Source organism: Pelobates fuscus, chromosome 1 (assembly GCF_036172605.1).
Source record: "Pelobates fuscus isolate aPelFus1 chromosome 1, aPelFus1.pri, whole genome shotgun sequence".
NCBI lineage: Eukaryota > Metazoa > Chordata > Amphibia > Anura > Pelobatidae > Pelobates > Pelobates fuscus.
Genome location: NC_086317.1, coordinates 131,234,678 through 131,249,368, shown reverse-complemented (window position 1 = coordinate 131,249,368; position 14,691 = coordinate 131,234,678). Strand labels below are relative to the sequence as shown.

Sequence of the window (14,691 nt, the reverse complement as noted above, 5' to 3'; positions counted from 1 at the left end):
GGGTATTAAAAGCTGTTTTCCATTCGTCTCCCTGTTGGATTCTCACCAAGTTATACGCCCCTCTGAGATCTAACTTGGTGAAAATTTTGGAGCCCTTTAAACGATCAAAGAGCTCCGTAATCAAAGGAATCGGATAGGCATTTCTAATAGTTATTTTATTCAATCCCCGATAATCAATACAAGGCCTTAATGTACCATCTTTCTTATTCACAAAAATGAACCCGGCCCCGGCAGGAGAGGAGGATCTCCTAATGAATCCCTTGTCCAGGTTCTCACGAATATACTCCTCTAAGACTAGGTTCTCCTTAGTAGATAAAGGATATACCGTGCCCCTCGGAGGCATGGTACCGGGCAAGAGTCTGATCTTGCAGTCAAAGGACCTGTGTGAAGGTAGAGTGTCAGCATTCTTCTTGTCAAAGACTGCCCTTAAATCCAGGTATAGGGGTGGTATTTGTAAGTCAGAAGACTGGGTAGAATTAACCAGTGTGTCAGCTACGCAAACCGGTGAGACCTTCTGTAAGCACCTGTCTCGGCAACCCTGGCCCCAAGAGATTATTTCACCCAATTCCCAATCGATAATGGGGTTATGTTTCTTAAGCCAAGGATACCCTAAGACTATAGGAACAGAAGGAGATGAAATGAGCATAAGAGATATACCCTCCTCGTGTAGGATACCAACAGTTAAGTTAACAGGTAAGGTCTCATGAGAAATAACAGGTTCAGATAATGGTCTACCATCTATGGCCTCAACGGCCAAGGGTGTATCCCTTAGCTGGGATGGGATAGAGTGTTTAGTGACGAAGGTTCGGTCAATGAAGCTTTCAGCAGCTCCGGAGTCTATCAACGCCATGGTATTAAGTACTCCCTTCTCCCAAACTAAAGAAACAGGTAGTAGAAGCCTATGATCTTTATAGTCATGCATAGAGGACAAGATAGAAACACCCAAGGCCTGTCCTCTGGAGGAACTTAGGTGCGAGCGTTTCCCGGGCGGTTAGGACAATTTAGGCGTAGGTGACCTCTTGCTCCACAATACATGCACAACTCCTCCCTTCTCCTGTACTGTCTCTCCTCTTCTGAGAGACGAGTATTGCCTATCTGCATAGGTTCTGGAAGCGCTAAAGTTGTAGATTCAGGACTTTGAAATGTGGGAGCTAGTCTAAAGGAAGGTCTACGGGTTCTATCTCGAGTGTTCTGTCTCTGTCTTAACCGTTCATCAATTCGTGAAATAAAAGAAATTAAATCTTCCAAATCTTCAGGAAGCTCTCTTGTGGCAACCTCATCTAGAATTTGGTCTGATAGTCCGTTTAGAAATACGTCCATGTAAGCCTGTTCATTCCACCTGACTTCTGCTGCCAGGGATCTGAACTCTAAGGCATAATCAACAAGGGTTTGGTTATGTTGTCTAAGACGTAACAGTAGTCTAGCAGCATTAACCTTTCTACCTGGAGGATCAAAAGTCCTTCTAAAAGCAGTAACAAAGGCATTATAATTATAGACTAACGGATTATCATTCTCCCACAAAGGGTTAGCCCATCTCAAAGCTTTATCAATGAGTAGTGTGATTATAAATCCAACTTTCGCCCTATCTGTAGGATAGGAGCGGGGTTGTAATTCGAAATGAATACCTATCTGGTTTAAAAAACCTCGACACGTATCCGGAGAGCCACCATAACGTACAGGGGGAGTTATACGAGATGAAGCACCTACTGTGGCTACCTCTAGGCCTGAGCTTACAGGAGAGACGGAAGCAGTACGCATCTCTTCTGATTGGTTACTAGAACAAGATAGTAAGGCTTGCAATGCTAGAGCCATCTGGTCCATTCTATGATCCATAGCCTCAAATCTAGAGTCAGGAGAACCGACCTGAGTGTTTGTACCTGCAGGATCCATGGCCCTGACGTAATGTAAGGATCGGGACAGGGATCCAACACGCAGAGTACAAACAGGTGGTAGGTACGTATACCGGACCTTAGAATGGCCGGACTAACGTAAGGAGTAAGCAAAGAATGGTCTAGAGACAAGCCGAGGTCGAGGGAACGAGAGAGCAGGTAAACGAGAGACAAGCCGGGTCAAAAGGGTAACAGAGGTAAGCAGAGTAGAATAAACAAGCCGGATCAGAACCAAAGAGTAAAATAGAGGTAAGAGCGCTGAGTGACTAGACTAGCTAGAACCACGACAGGGCAATGAACCAATACACAAAACCTCATTATATACCCTGGTTCCAAATAGATGATCACGCCCCCGACGAGTCCTGATTCGAGCTCAGGACTGATTGACAGGTCGGAACGGCTAATCGTCATGACGTCGGCTACTAGAGCCGCGTCATAAAAGGAGGCGGATCAGAGGCGTCCGGCGTGTAAACGGCCGAAATGACCGCGAGGAACGAGTGAGTCAGTTCTTCTGAGAGGACGGAATTCTCAGTATCTCACCTCCTCTGAGGTAGAGACAACAGGTACCCTGACAGATAGGCAGAAGAGAAATTCAATTTGATACCCATTTGAGAGCAGAATGACTTCCAAAAACGGGAAACAAATTGGGAACCTCTATCAGAAACAATTTCGGAAGGTATCCCATGTAAACGAAATATCTCTTTAGCGAATATCTCAGCCAATTCAGGGGAAGATGGAAGTTTAGGTAAGGGCACGAAATGAGCCATCTTAGTAAACCTGTCAACCACCGTGAGAATCACAGTCTGTTTTTTAGAAACAGGTAAATCGACAATGAAGTCCATAGCCAAACAGGTCCATGGTTTTTCGGGAATTTCCAAGGGATGCAAAAGCCCACAAGGAAGCGTCTGAGGTCGTTTAGTCTTCATACAGACCTCACATGCTTCGACGAAATCCCTAATATCTTTACGTAAGGTGGGCCACCAGAAATCTTTGGCTATTAAGGAGCATGTCTTACGAATGCCAGGATGCCCAGCCACCTTACTATTGTGAAAGCATTGTAGCAGTTCTAGTTGGAGTTCAGCAGGAACAAAATGCCGTGACTCAGGACTCTGTCTAGGAGCCAGATGTTGTAGCTTCATAATCTCGGCAAGCAACGGAGAATGAATCCTGAGGCTAGTGTTGGCGATAATATTGCACTTGGGAACTATAGAAGAGAAAACCGTCTCAGATATAGTAGAAGGTTCATGTTGGCGAGACAAAGCATCGGCCTTAGAGTTCTTAGAACCAGGTCTATAAGTGAGCACGTAATTGAAATGGGTGAGGAACAAGGACCAACGAGCTTGTCTGGCGGATAAGCGCTTGGCCTCCCCAATATAAGACAAGTTCTTGTGATCCATCAGAATAGTAACAGGATGCAAGGTCCCCTCCAATAAATGTCTCCACTCCTTTAAGGCCATGATAACAGCTAGTAGTTCCCTGTCACCAATATCATATCTGCTTTCAGTCCCAGATAGTTTCTTGGAAAAAAAACCACATGGATGTAATGGTTTATCCACGCCTAACCTTTGAGACAAGATGGCACCTATACCTGTCTCTGAGGCGTCTACCTCGAGTAGGAAAGGTAAAGTTGTATCGGGGTGAACTAAAATTGTTGCAGAAGCAAAAAGTTCCTTAAGTGTCTTGAAGGCAACGAGAGCTTCAGTAGACCAAGTCTTAGTGTCAGCCCCCTGTCTGGTCATATTGGTAATAGGAGCAATAATGGAAGAGTATCCTTTAATGAAACGCCTATAATAATTGGAGAATCCAATAAACCTCTGAATGGCCTTGAGACCCCTAGGTAATGGCCAATCTAAAATAGACTGGAGTTTATCCGGATCCCTTTTAAAGCCTTCCCCAGAAATCATGTAACCAAGAAAGTTTATCTGAGATTGATCAAAACTACATTTCTCCAATTTGCAGTACAATCCATGTTGTAGGAGTTTGCGCAATACCCTTCTGACTTGTCTGTGGTGGGTCTCAATTTCTCTAGAGTGTATTAGTATATCATCTAAATATACAATAACACAATCCTGTTGAAATTCCCTAAGAACTTCATTGATCAGATCCTGAAATACTGCCGGTGCATTACAGAGCCCAAAAGGCATTACCGTGTACTCATAGTGCCCATATCGAGTATTGAACGCTGTTTTCCACTCGTCTCCCTGCTGAATTCTCACCAAGTTATACGCCCCTCTGAGATCTAACTTGGTGAAAATCTTGGAACCCTTTAAACGATCAAAGAGCTCAGTAATCAAGGGAATTGGGTATGCATTTCTGATAGTTATTTTATTCAAGCCTCGGTAATCAATACAAGGCCTTAACGTGCCATCCTTTTTATTCACAAAAAAAAACCGGCCCCGGCAGGCGAGGATGATCTCCTAATGAATCCCTTGTCTAGATTCTCACGGATATATTCCTCTAAGACTAAGTTCTCCTTAGTGGATAAAGGATATACATTGCCCCTCGGAGGCATAGTACCAGGTAGGAGATTAATCTTGCAATCAAAGGACCTGTGTGGAGGTAAAGTATCAGCATTCTTCTTGTCAAAGACTGCCTTTAAATCTATGTATCGAGACGGTATTTGTAAGTCTGTAGACTGGGTGGAGTTAACCGGTGTATTACCTACGCAAAGTGGTGAGACTTTCTGTAAACACCTGTCCTGGCAACCCTGACCCCATGAAGTTATCTCCCCTAGCTCCCAATCAATAATAGGGTTATGTTTCTTTAACCATGGATACCCCAGAACTATAGGAACAGAAGGGGAAGAGATAAGCATAAGGGATATATCCTCCTTGTGTAAGATACCAACAGTCAAAATAACAGGTATAGTCTCATGAGAAATCACAGGTTCAGATAATGGTCTACCATCTATGGCCTCAACGGCCAAGGGAGTATCTCTTAGCTGAGATGGGATAGAGTGTTTAGAAACAAAAACTTGGTCGATAAAGCTCTCAGCAGCTCCGGAGTCTATCAATGCCATAGTCTTTATTACTCCCTTCTCCCATGCTAAAGAAACCGGAAGTAGAAGCCTGTGATCTTTATAATTGTGTATAGAGGACAAAATAGAAACACCCAAGGCCTGTCCTCTAGAGAAACTTAGGTGCGAGCGTTTCCGGGACGATTAGGACAATTTAGGCGAAGGTGCCCTCTTACTCCACAATACACACACAATCCCTCCTATCTTCTGTACTGTCTCTCCTCTTCTGAGAGGCGAGTATTGCCTATTTGCATAGGTTCAGAAAAAACTGGGATAGTGGTTTGAGGACTTTGAAATAAAGGCGCTAGTTTAAAGGAAGGTCTACGAATATTATCACGAGTGTTCTGTCTCTCTCTTAAACGTTCGTCAATACGAGAAATAAAAGAAATTAAATCCTCCAAATTTTCAGGGAGCTCTCTAGTAGCCACCTCGTCTAGGATTACATCAGATAATCCGTTTACAAATACGTCTATATAGGCCTGTTCATTCCACTTAACTTCTGCCGCCAAAGACCTGAACTCTAGTGCATAATCCACAAGGGTTTGGTTATCTTGTCTAAGGCGCAATAGTAATCTAGCTGCATTGACCTTTCTTCCTGGAGGGTCAAAAGTTCTTCTAAAAGCAGCGACAAAGGCATTATAATTATAGACTAACGGATTCTCATTCTCCCACAGAGGATTGGCCCATCTCAGAGCCTTATCAATGAGGAGTGTGATAATGAATCCAACCTTTGCCCTATCTGTAGGGTAAGAGCGAGGTTGTAATTCAAAATGAATACCAATTTGGTTTAAGAAACCACGGCACTTCTCCGGAGAACCACCATAACGTACAGGAGGTGTAATACGGGAAGAAGCACCTACAGTGGCTACTTCTAGACCTGAACTTACAGGAGAGATGGACGTAGCTCGCATCTCCTCCGGTGGATTACTAGATCGAGATAATAAAGCTTGCAGCGCTAGAGCCATCTGGTCTATTCTGTGATCCATGGCATCAAATCTAGAATCGGAAGGACCAACCTGAGTGTTTGTACCTGCAGGATCCATGGCCCTGTCGTAATGTCAGGATCGGGACAGGGATCCAACACGCAGAGTACAAACAGGTACAGGGTACGTATACCGGACCTTAGAATGGCCGGACTAACGTAAGTAGTAGTAAAGAATGGTCTAGAGACAAGCCGAGGTCGAGGGAACGAGAGAGCAGGTAAACGAGAGACAAGCCGAGTCAAAGGGTAATAGAGGTAAACGAGGTAGAACAGACAAGCCGGGTCAAAACCAAAGAAACTAACAGAATACAAGAGCACTGAGTGACTAGACAAGCTAGAACCACGACAGGGCAATGAACAAACTTAGAAAGCCCTCTTTTATACCCTGATTCTAAATCCTCATTCGTGCTTGGGGCTTGATTGACAGATCGGGTTGGGTTGTCGTCATGACGTCGGCTACTGAACGCCGCGTCATAAAAGGAAGTGGATCCCTCGCGGCCGGCGTGTAAACGACCGAGGGAACCGCGAGGAACGAGTGATTCGACCCTTTTGCGAGGAAGAACGTCCAAGTGTCTCACCTCCACAGAGGTAGAGACAGCAGGTACCCTGACAGTCTGTGTCCTTTTGTATCAGTGTGTGTTTTTGTGTCTGTGTGTGTGTATTCCTGTGGGCGGGATTTGGAGGTGGACCCTGTGGGCGGGATTGAAGGCGGGTCCCAGGGGGCCCAGACCCTGAGCTGAGTTAGGGGCCCCAAAATTTCTGGTGGCGGCCCTGAATGAGGAGGAGAGAGGCGGATCAAGTGTCCACACGGCAGAGGATTTGCTGTCGCACCTAGCAACCGCATTAACCCAGTGATCACCAGTCTCATAGCTAACCAACGCTTATTCAGTCACACAACAAAAACAATTCCATCATGGATCCTTAAGGGTAGGATATCCATGGCAGATTAATTCTGTCATATATATATATATATATATATATATTTATATATATATATATATATATATATATAGTTAAGTGGTAAGCAATGCAAATATAATTTGTCATAAAAGTAAGTTATATATTTAACTGATTTAGAATGTATTATCTAAATACTTATTGTACAGCATTGATAGCTCCCCTGCTACCAATTGGTCCTGCTTGGAACACACACACATATTATATACAGAGCTATGATGACTCTGTAGGCCATAAACTGATTGACAAATAAGGGAATAAATCATATCGTTTAAGCTCAGTGTTTAATTTAACTTTCACCTTTTTTCATTTAAAAGTTGTGACATCATGGCAGGTACCACTAACGTATATAAAAAACACACAAAAGCATTTGCTGGTGCATATGCCAACAATCTGTATATCTATCTATTAACCTTACAGTTTTAAAACCGGACTCCCTTCTACACAAAGGGTATTTTATAGTTCACATGGTAATTTTATTTTGAGAAAAGACCTGCCTTTATCTCACTTGCTCACTTTTACAGGCAGGTGCGACAGAGGCCTATTGAAAAAAAACGCCCTGTGTAATCTCTAAACACTAGTTAAACTTTCAGTCGTTTCCATAGAGATATTACCATGGCTCATTCAGGCCTCCGGGGAATTTATTACAAAGGCTTTTTCAACAAACAGAAAACCTGTTATGACCTAGAACGGCTGCCCGCAGGTACAATGTGTCAACAGCATTTAAAGCTGGGTCACTTGAAACTTTTTTTGAGGATACATTCTGAATGTTTATTCGTTGAGAAAGTGACTGTCACTGTAGCTCTTTAGACAAAGGAGATATTAAGTGTCACAGGGCTTTAGAAGTCGTTCACACCCGGAAGTGCAGTGAAAGGTAATTTAGCTGTGTTCTAGAGCAATAAACCTTCTTCTTCATTCCAAGAAAGTCAGTTTGAGATACAGAAAAAGCGATTAAAAGCTTAAAGGGGATTGTTTTGTTTAATCTCCTCTAAATCACAGGTACGTACATTGTTATTATTTCACATGATTGTGTTGTCTGTGATATTAGCCCCTAGCACTCACACAATTGTGTCATTAACAAACCTATCTACCATTTAACTACCCCTTTCTTCTGTATAAATTACATTTACACAAATTATAGGTGAGTGTAGACTTTTAGTTAGTTTCACAACCTTGTGCGTATGTATATGTGTTTTCTTTATATATATATGTGTGTGTGTTATACAGAATTATAGTATATTTGTCTGTCTATAGTTCTTATTTTTGCACCTATTACTAATTAACTTATTATAATGCAGAAGACTGAAGGCTGTTGATTGATTACGTGAAAGCCAAGTAGCTGCCAGTAAAATGTGTCTAATAACCCTTCTAGAATGTAAATGTTCGTGTTCTACAATTGTAATTTTCAAGGACTGCTGACAGGTCAGGGATTAAGGGCATTACAGTTATTAATGGTTCAGTCTGTTATAGACTAAATTAGGGCTTAGGCAGGGAGGAGTGATCATTTATAATATTGAATGCTTGAGTTATTTATTAAATGTGAAATTGGGAAGAATTGACAAGGGATGCAGGTTGTAAGTCAAAATAATCAAACTGATAAAGTTATTAAACTGAGTTCAGCTGTTGCACTCTAAAATTCACAATTTTCCTATTAGTTCTCCTTAATGTCTGTCTATTTTAGTTTCCAAATTTACCCCCATGCAATGATGGTTGGGTACTACCAACTTTTATTTTTAGTTTAAATAAATATTGTCTTTTAAGATCATCCTTTCAAGGTTCCTTTACTGATTTATTCAAAGAAAAAAAAAACCTAAAAGCACAAGATAAACAAGATAGCTGCAGGTTTTTAAAGCCTAATTAGGATATATTTTTAACATAAATTAATGGAACTCATCAAGACCATAGGTCTCAGTGTTCCTAGACCAAACCATATGCCTCACCATGGTGAGCCTGTAACATCCATGTTCTACATTAATTTGATAACATTTTAGCCTCTTTAATAATAATTTTCCTAATTTATAAGTAACAACCTTTAAATGGTTTCACATGAAACTAGAGATGGTGCAGATAAATATTACTTTTGAACCAGTTTATACTGTGTGTGTGTAAAGAAAAGCAAAGGGAAGTTCGTGGTGAGATGGTAGTAAAGGCATGGAGGCCAGCTAAACCCAGGTAAACACTATAATCACTATGGCAAGCTGTACGGGTTGTGGTGCTTGGAGTGAGTTAAAACATTTTTAAGGGCTATAGGGGATTATGAAAGTGGTAAGGTGAAGAGTTGAGAAGCGTGAGGAGTTGGGAAACAAAAAGAAAAGACCACTCTGAATCTCAGGTATCATGAATTCACACTGAAAACTTATTCCAAATAAAAGTAATTGATCTAGTTCCTCACTATTACCCCTCACGAATAGGTCATAAGACATATGTGGAAGTTGCCAGGACTAAAACAAACAATAAGAATGGGTGATTCAATCAGGCCCAATCGGATATTAGACGTAAATACAGGGAACCTGCATCAGAGAACCCTAATCTGATTCCTATTAATATCTCTGATAGACATTATAAGGAATCTGGCTTTGGAGCATGTCCCAAAGCTAGTTCCTTTAAAAAAAAAAAAATATGTTCAAAACCATGTAGGTGGGAGCAATTATTTTTGAGGGAAGGGAAAGTTTTGCTTATGCCCAAACCTATCCCACTCTTTCAAAAAAACGCAATCAGGAAAAGATTATTAAATACAGAGGAAAGAGGGGAGGGGCAAAAACTTAAGGTAAATTATTTGTCTATGTTAAAAGGGATTTTTTATTTATTCAGCCATCATTTAACATCAGAGGAAGTATCATTACTGGGGAGAGGTCTAAGTTTGTTCGCAAACTATTAGACCTCACTTTGAAATTATATTTAAAGATGCCTGTCAATTTTTTTGGAAAATTGCTTTGTTGAGATCATCCAATATTAGGGAAGCAAGAAAGGTGGAATTATTTTGAATAATTTATTGTCCTTGTTGAAGGAACAGGAACCATCTATGGGTCAACACGTTGATATCATTCATCTATGTCTTAATGGGTAGGTTTTAATGTACAACAGTATGTGGTGAATCTTCCATTATATGTTAAAGATATAGGACATATACTAAGATTAATGGAGGATTTTGTTTGGTCAGATGATTTTGTTTGGGTTACGGTTGATGTAGCAGCTTTATTCTTGAATATTAAAACAATTTTGGGCTAATGGCTCTGAAATATTTTGTATTCAATGATACGTTATTACCAGAAAAACAGGCACAGGCTAAATGTATGATTTAACATTGTTTATTTTAACTCCTAGCTTTTTCAATTGTGTATGAAAATTCTTTGTTCAAACAAAAGGGATGGAGAAGTTTTGCTCCACCCTATGCTAATTTATTTATGGATTTTTGGGAATTGACCCATGGCATTGATCATGGCAGGTGGGGGAGCAAGTTTATAGATGGCATTCTCATCATATGGTGGGGTTCTTGTGACAAGGTAGATTAATACATTGCATATATTAATAACAACAAGTGTGGACTTTCATTCACCTCTCAGAAAAATAGGAATACTCAAGTTGGTTTTGAGGGGACATTCAGGAAGGATTACCACCCCTACTTATTATTATAAACAAGTTGATGTCAGTGGTTTATTGCATGAAACTAGTTGTCACCACCCAAGATGGATAAATAATATCCTGTTGGGCCACTTACTCAAATCCGCCACAATTGCACCTACAGATGTGATTATAAAAAATAAGCTTTATTGCTGGTACAACATTCACAGAGAAAGTATTTTCCCTTTGAGGTTATAGGTAGGGATTACTTAAAAGCAGGAGAACTTAATAAGGCTAATCTCTTTTGGGGGAAAGAACGAAATAAGGCTACAACCTATAAACCAGTTCATTCCGAGACCCATAAATCTATTTTTAATCTTTTAGGACAACACCCCCAATAGACCTGAGGCTATGGTCCACGATTTAATGTAAGCACTAGGGAGTGCATTGTAGATAAGGGACCCATTTAGGTGAATGGTTTCCACTGTTGTTTAGATGAGATTATTGCTATTATTTTTAAATATTGGCTTGTGCTCAAACAGGATTATAGACTGGAATGTTTACCTTATTGTCCACATGCTACCTTTAGATGGAGAACCAATTTGAAAAATTGAGTAGTCTTATCCAAATTAAAACACAGAGAGATGAGAACTGGGAGCATTATCAAGGGTGGCAATTTTACATGTTTGGGTTCCAGGTAGCTGACTCTTATTACATGGGGAATTGTTTTTTTACACCACCTGGTGGAGAGCCCCAATATGCTGTGACCCACAGGATTCACTACTATATAACATTTGTGGTTTACCTTTTCATTTTTACCTGTGGACTACAGTATTTGGGGCAAACCTGTAAGTCTCTAGAAAGCAGAGTATAGCAATTCTCAAGCAAGACAAGAAGTCTGCAATAGCAACACATTTTCAAGCAGTGCACAACAGCAATCCCAAAGAAATTAGGGTAATGGGAATACAGTGGATCCCACACGAATGGGATGTTGAAAGGAGAAAGAAAAGGTTGTTAACTACAGAGACTGCTTGGATTTTAACGGTGGGATCTTTGCGGCCAAATGGTCTTAATGAGGAATTACATTTTTCTGTCTTATAAAATTTCCTGTGCAGCAACTACTTCATACATTATGCATCATTCATTATGTTTCATGCAATATTTGTTATATTATATTGTATTAATTTTTGCAATGATATTTGTAATTATGTCAACCCGGTTCTGAATATTACCTACATCATGGGGAGTTTATATATTTTCTAGAATAAGTTTTACAGTAAATATCTTTTTAGATTTTCTGTGTGAAGATTCTCATGGTGGTTCTTCTAAAAATTAATTGAGATGCTGTTTTTTTGGGAAAACCCTGTTCCTTTAAGACTAAATTGGAAAAAAAACTTGTTTTTATCCCACCCCTTCATTTGGGCTTTATTAAAAAGAACCGGTTTGACAACTTTGTTTGACTACTTATATCTACTTTGTATTTTCACAAAGTTTCCAAGTGAAACGAAACATGTAGATTTAGCTGCTGCAATCAGTACAGTTTTAATCACGTGTGTAGCAGATTTCTTATTGAGCAGTGGCTGCCTATTCCATTGTGGATTCGAGCATCTATACTTAATATATCCCATGAACTGTGAACCCTTTGTGGGTTGAATTTATTTATAATACTAGACAGTTTTGACGTCACCTGGATTATTATTAAGCTAAGTTTGCTTGGATTGCTTATACCCGACTGGACGTCTATACCAGGTACTAGCGTGCTACATTCATATCACTAGAACTTTGGTGCATAGACCTTGAATGGTTTTATGTGCTTTATGTCTCTCTGTAATTATACACTGTTAGTTGAATTGATTATCGCCGTGATCTGTCACATGTTAATGATACTTAAAGGAACACTAAATTACTTTAGCTAAATAAAGCAGTTTTAGTGTATAGCTCATTCCCCTGCAATTTCACTGCTCAATTCACTGTCTTTTAGGAGTTAAATCACTTTGTTTCTGTTAATGCAGTCCTAGCCACACCTCCCCTGGCTATGATTGACAGAGCCTGCATGAAAAAAAAACTGGTTTCACTTTCAAACAGATGTAATTTACCTTAACCCCTTCAGGACGGAGTCAATAGTGCACGTTCTGATCAAAACAAAACGTAAACGAAAACTGGAATTTGCGCTATATGTCTGTTCACCCGTAGTTCCCCTCTTTCAAATTATATGCACCCACACTTATTATATATCATTTTGTTCAGGAGAAACAGGGCTTTAATTTATCATTAACTATTCATATATGGAACATAATTTATTATGAATAACATTTAAAAAAAATTTGAGAAAATAAGATTTTTTTTTACATTTGCATTTCCGTCTGACATTTTAACTGTGAATTTCATAATACTGTTTTACTGCAAAAAAATGCACATATTTGTAATCAGCCATGTGTCACGAGTACAACAGTACCCCCCATTAACAGGTTTTATGTTGTTTTGGAAAGTTACAGGGTCAAATATAGAACATTCCATTCAGGGCCAGCCTTAGGGGTGTGCGAGCTGTGCGGCCGCACAGGGCACCATGGTGCAGGGGGCGCCCTGCGGCCGCATAGCTCACACGGCATGTCTGTTAGCCGCAATGCTAACAAGACATTTGCCTTGGGCGGCATTTTCCAGGGGGCGGCAAAAAAAGCCGCCCCAAATGCCCAAGGCAAATGTCTTGTTAGCCTTGCGGCTAACAGACATGCCTGGCTGCTGGGCGGTCGGGCGGCGCTGGCGGGCGGCTGGCGAGGGAGCACTTCCTCTGAGTTGTATGCTCAGCTCCCTCGCGCGCTGCAGAGTGAGGCTGGGAGCCGGAATATTACGTCATATTCCGGCTCCCAGCCTCACTCTGCAGCGAGGGAGCTGAGCATACAGCTCAGAGGAAGTGCTCCCTCGCCAGCCGCCCGCCAGCGCCGCCCGCCCAGCCCAGCAGCCACTGGACCACCAGGGAGGAAGAGACCCCCGCCAGCATTCCCAAAGGTAAGGAGGCTGGGGGGGGGGTCTAAATAAATGTTAAAAAATGTGTTAATGTGGGTGAGTGTGTGTGTCTGTTAGTGTGTGTGTGTGTCTGTGTCTGTGAGTGTGTTTGTCTGTTAGTGAGTGTGTGTGTCTGACTGTGTGTGTGTGTGGCTGTCTGCCTGTGTGTGTCTGTTTGCCTGTGTGTGTGTGTGTGTGAGACTGTCTGCGCGTGTGTGTGACTGTCTGCGTGTGTGTGTGTGTGTGACAGGGTGTGTGGGAAGGGGTAAGGAGTGGGGGAGGGGGGGACGGGAAGGGGGGGCGCTGTGAAGATTTTTTGCACAGGGCGCCCAAATGCCTAAGGCCGGCCCTGATTCCATTTTCAAATTGAAATTTTCCAGATTAGTAATGTTACCTTTGAGACGGTGTGGTAGCCAGGAATGAGAATTACCCCCATAATGGCATAGCATTTGAAAAAGTAGACAAGCCAAGGTATTGAAAGTGGGGTATGTTTAGTCTTTTTTAGTAGCCACTTAGTCACAAACACTGGCCAAAGTTAGCGTTCATATTTGTTTTTGTGTGAAAAAAGCAAAAAACGAATATTTGGCCAGTGTTTGTGACTAAGTGGCTACTAAGAAAGATTGGACATACCCCACTTGCAATACCTCGGGTTGTCTACTTTTGCAAATGGTATGCCATCATGGGGGTAATTCTCATTCCTGGGCTACCATACGCTCTCAAAGGCAACATAACCAATCTGGCAAATTTCAATGTGAAAAAAATGAAATGCAAGCCTTATATGGGACTTCGAACTTTCCAAAACACCATAAAACCTGTACATGGGGGGTACTGTTATTCTCGGGAGACTTCACTAAACACATATTAGTGTTTTAAAACAGTAAAACATATTACAACAATAATATAGACCATAAAAGTGCAGTTCGCTTGTTAAAAAATGCAAAAAACGTCACTTTTACTTAAAATATCATCGTTGTAATACAATTTACCAGTTTGAAACACTAATATTTGAGTTCAGCGAAGTCTCCCGAGTAAAACAGTACTCCCTAGGTACAGGTTTTATGGTGTCTTGGAGAGTTACAGGGTCAAATATAGTGCTTGCGAATTAAATTCTCTGCACTTTCTCCCTGTGTTGTCAGGCATGTCAATCAAATTTTAATTAATCAAATCACATAATTACGTTAAAAGATTATTTAAATATACACGTAGAATTTTAATATATATGCATTTATAGGTATTTAAATTCTACATGTATACTAATGTAATCTTTTATGTAATTATACGTA

General features: G+C 40.8%; 1 protein-coding gene across 4 annotated transcripts in view; it reads left to right on the top strand.

The window, feature by feature from the left end:
* Nucleotides 1-7,463: 7,463 nt before the first annotated feature.
* LOC134588991 (mucin-5AC-like) overlaps nt 7,464-14,691 on the top strand; it is a 56,106-nt gene continuing 48,878 nt past the window's right edge. Inside the window, exon 1 of one of the 4 annotated variants that reach the window (XM_063444308.1) lies at nt 7,464-7,547. The gene's annotated coding sequence lies outside the window, so the exon portion shown is untranslated. The other 3 variants (XM_063444307.1, XM_063444306.1, XM_063444309.1) reach the window with 3 other exon arrangements.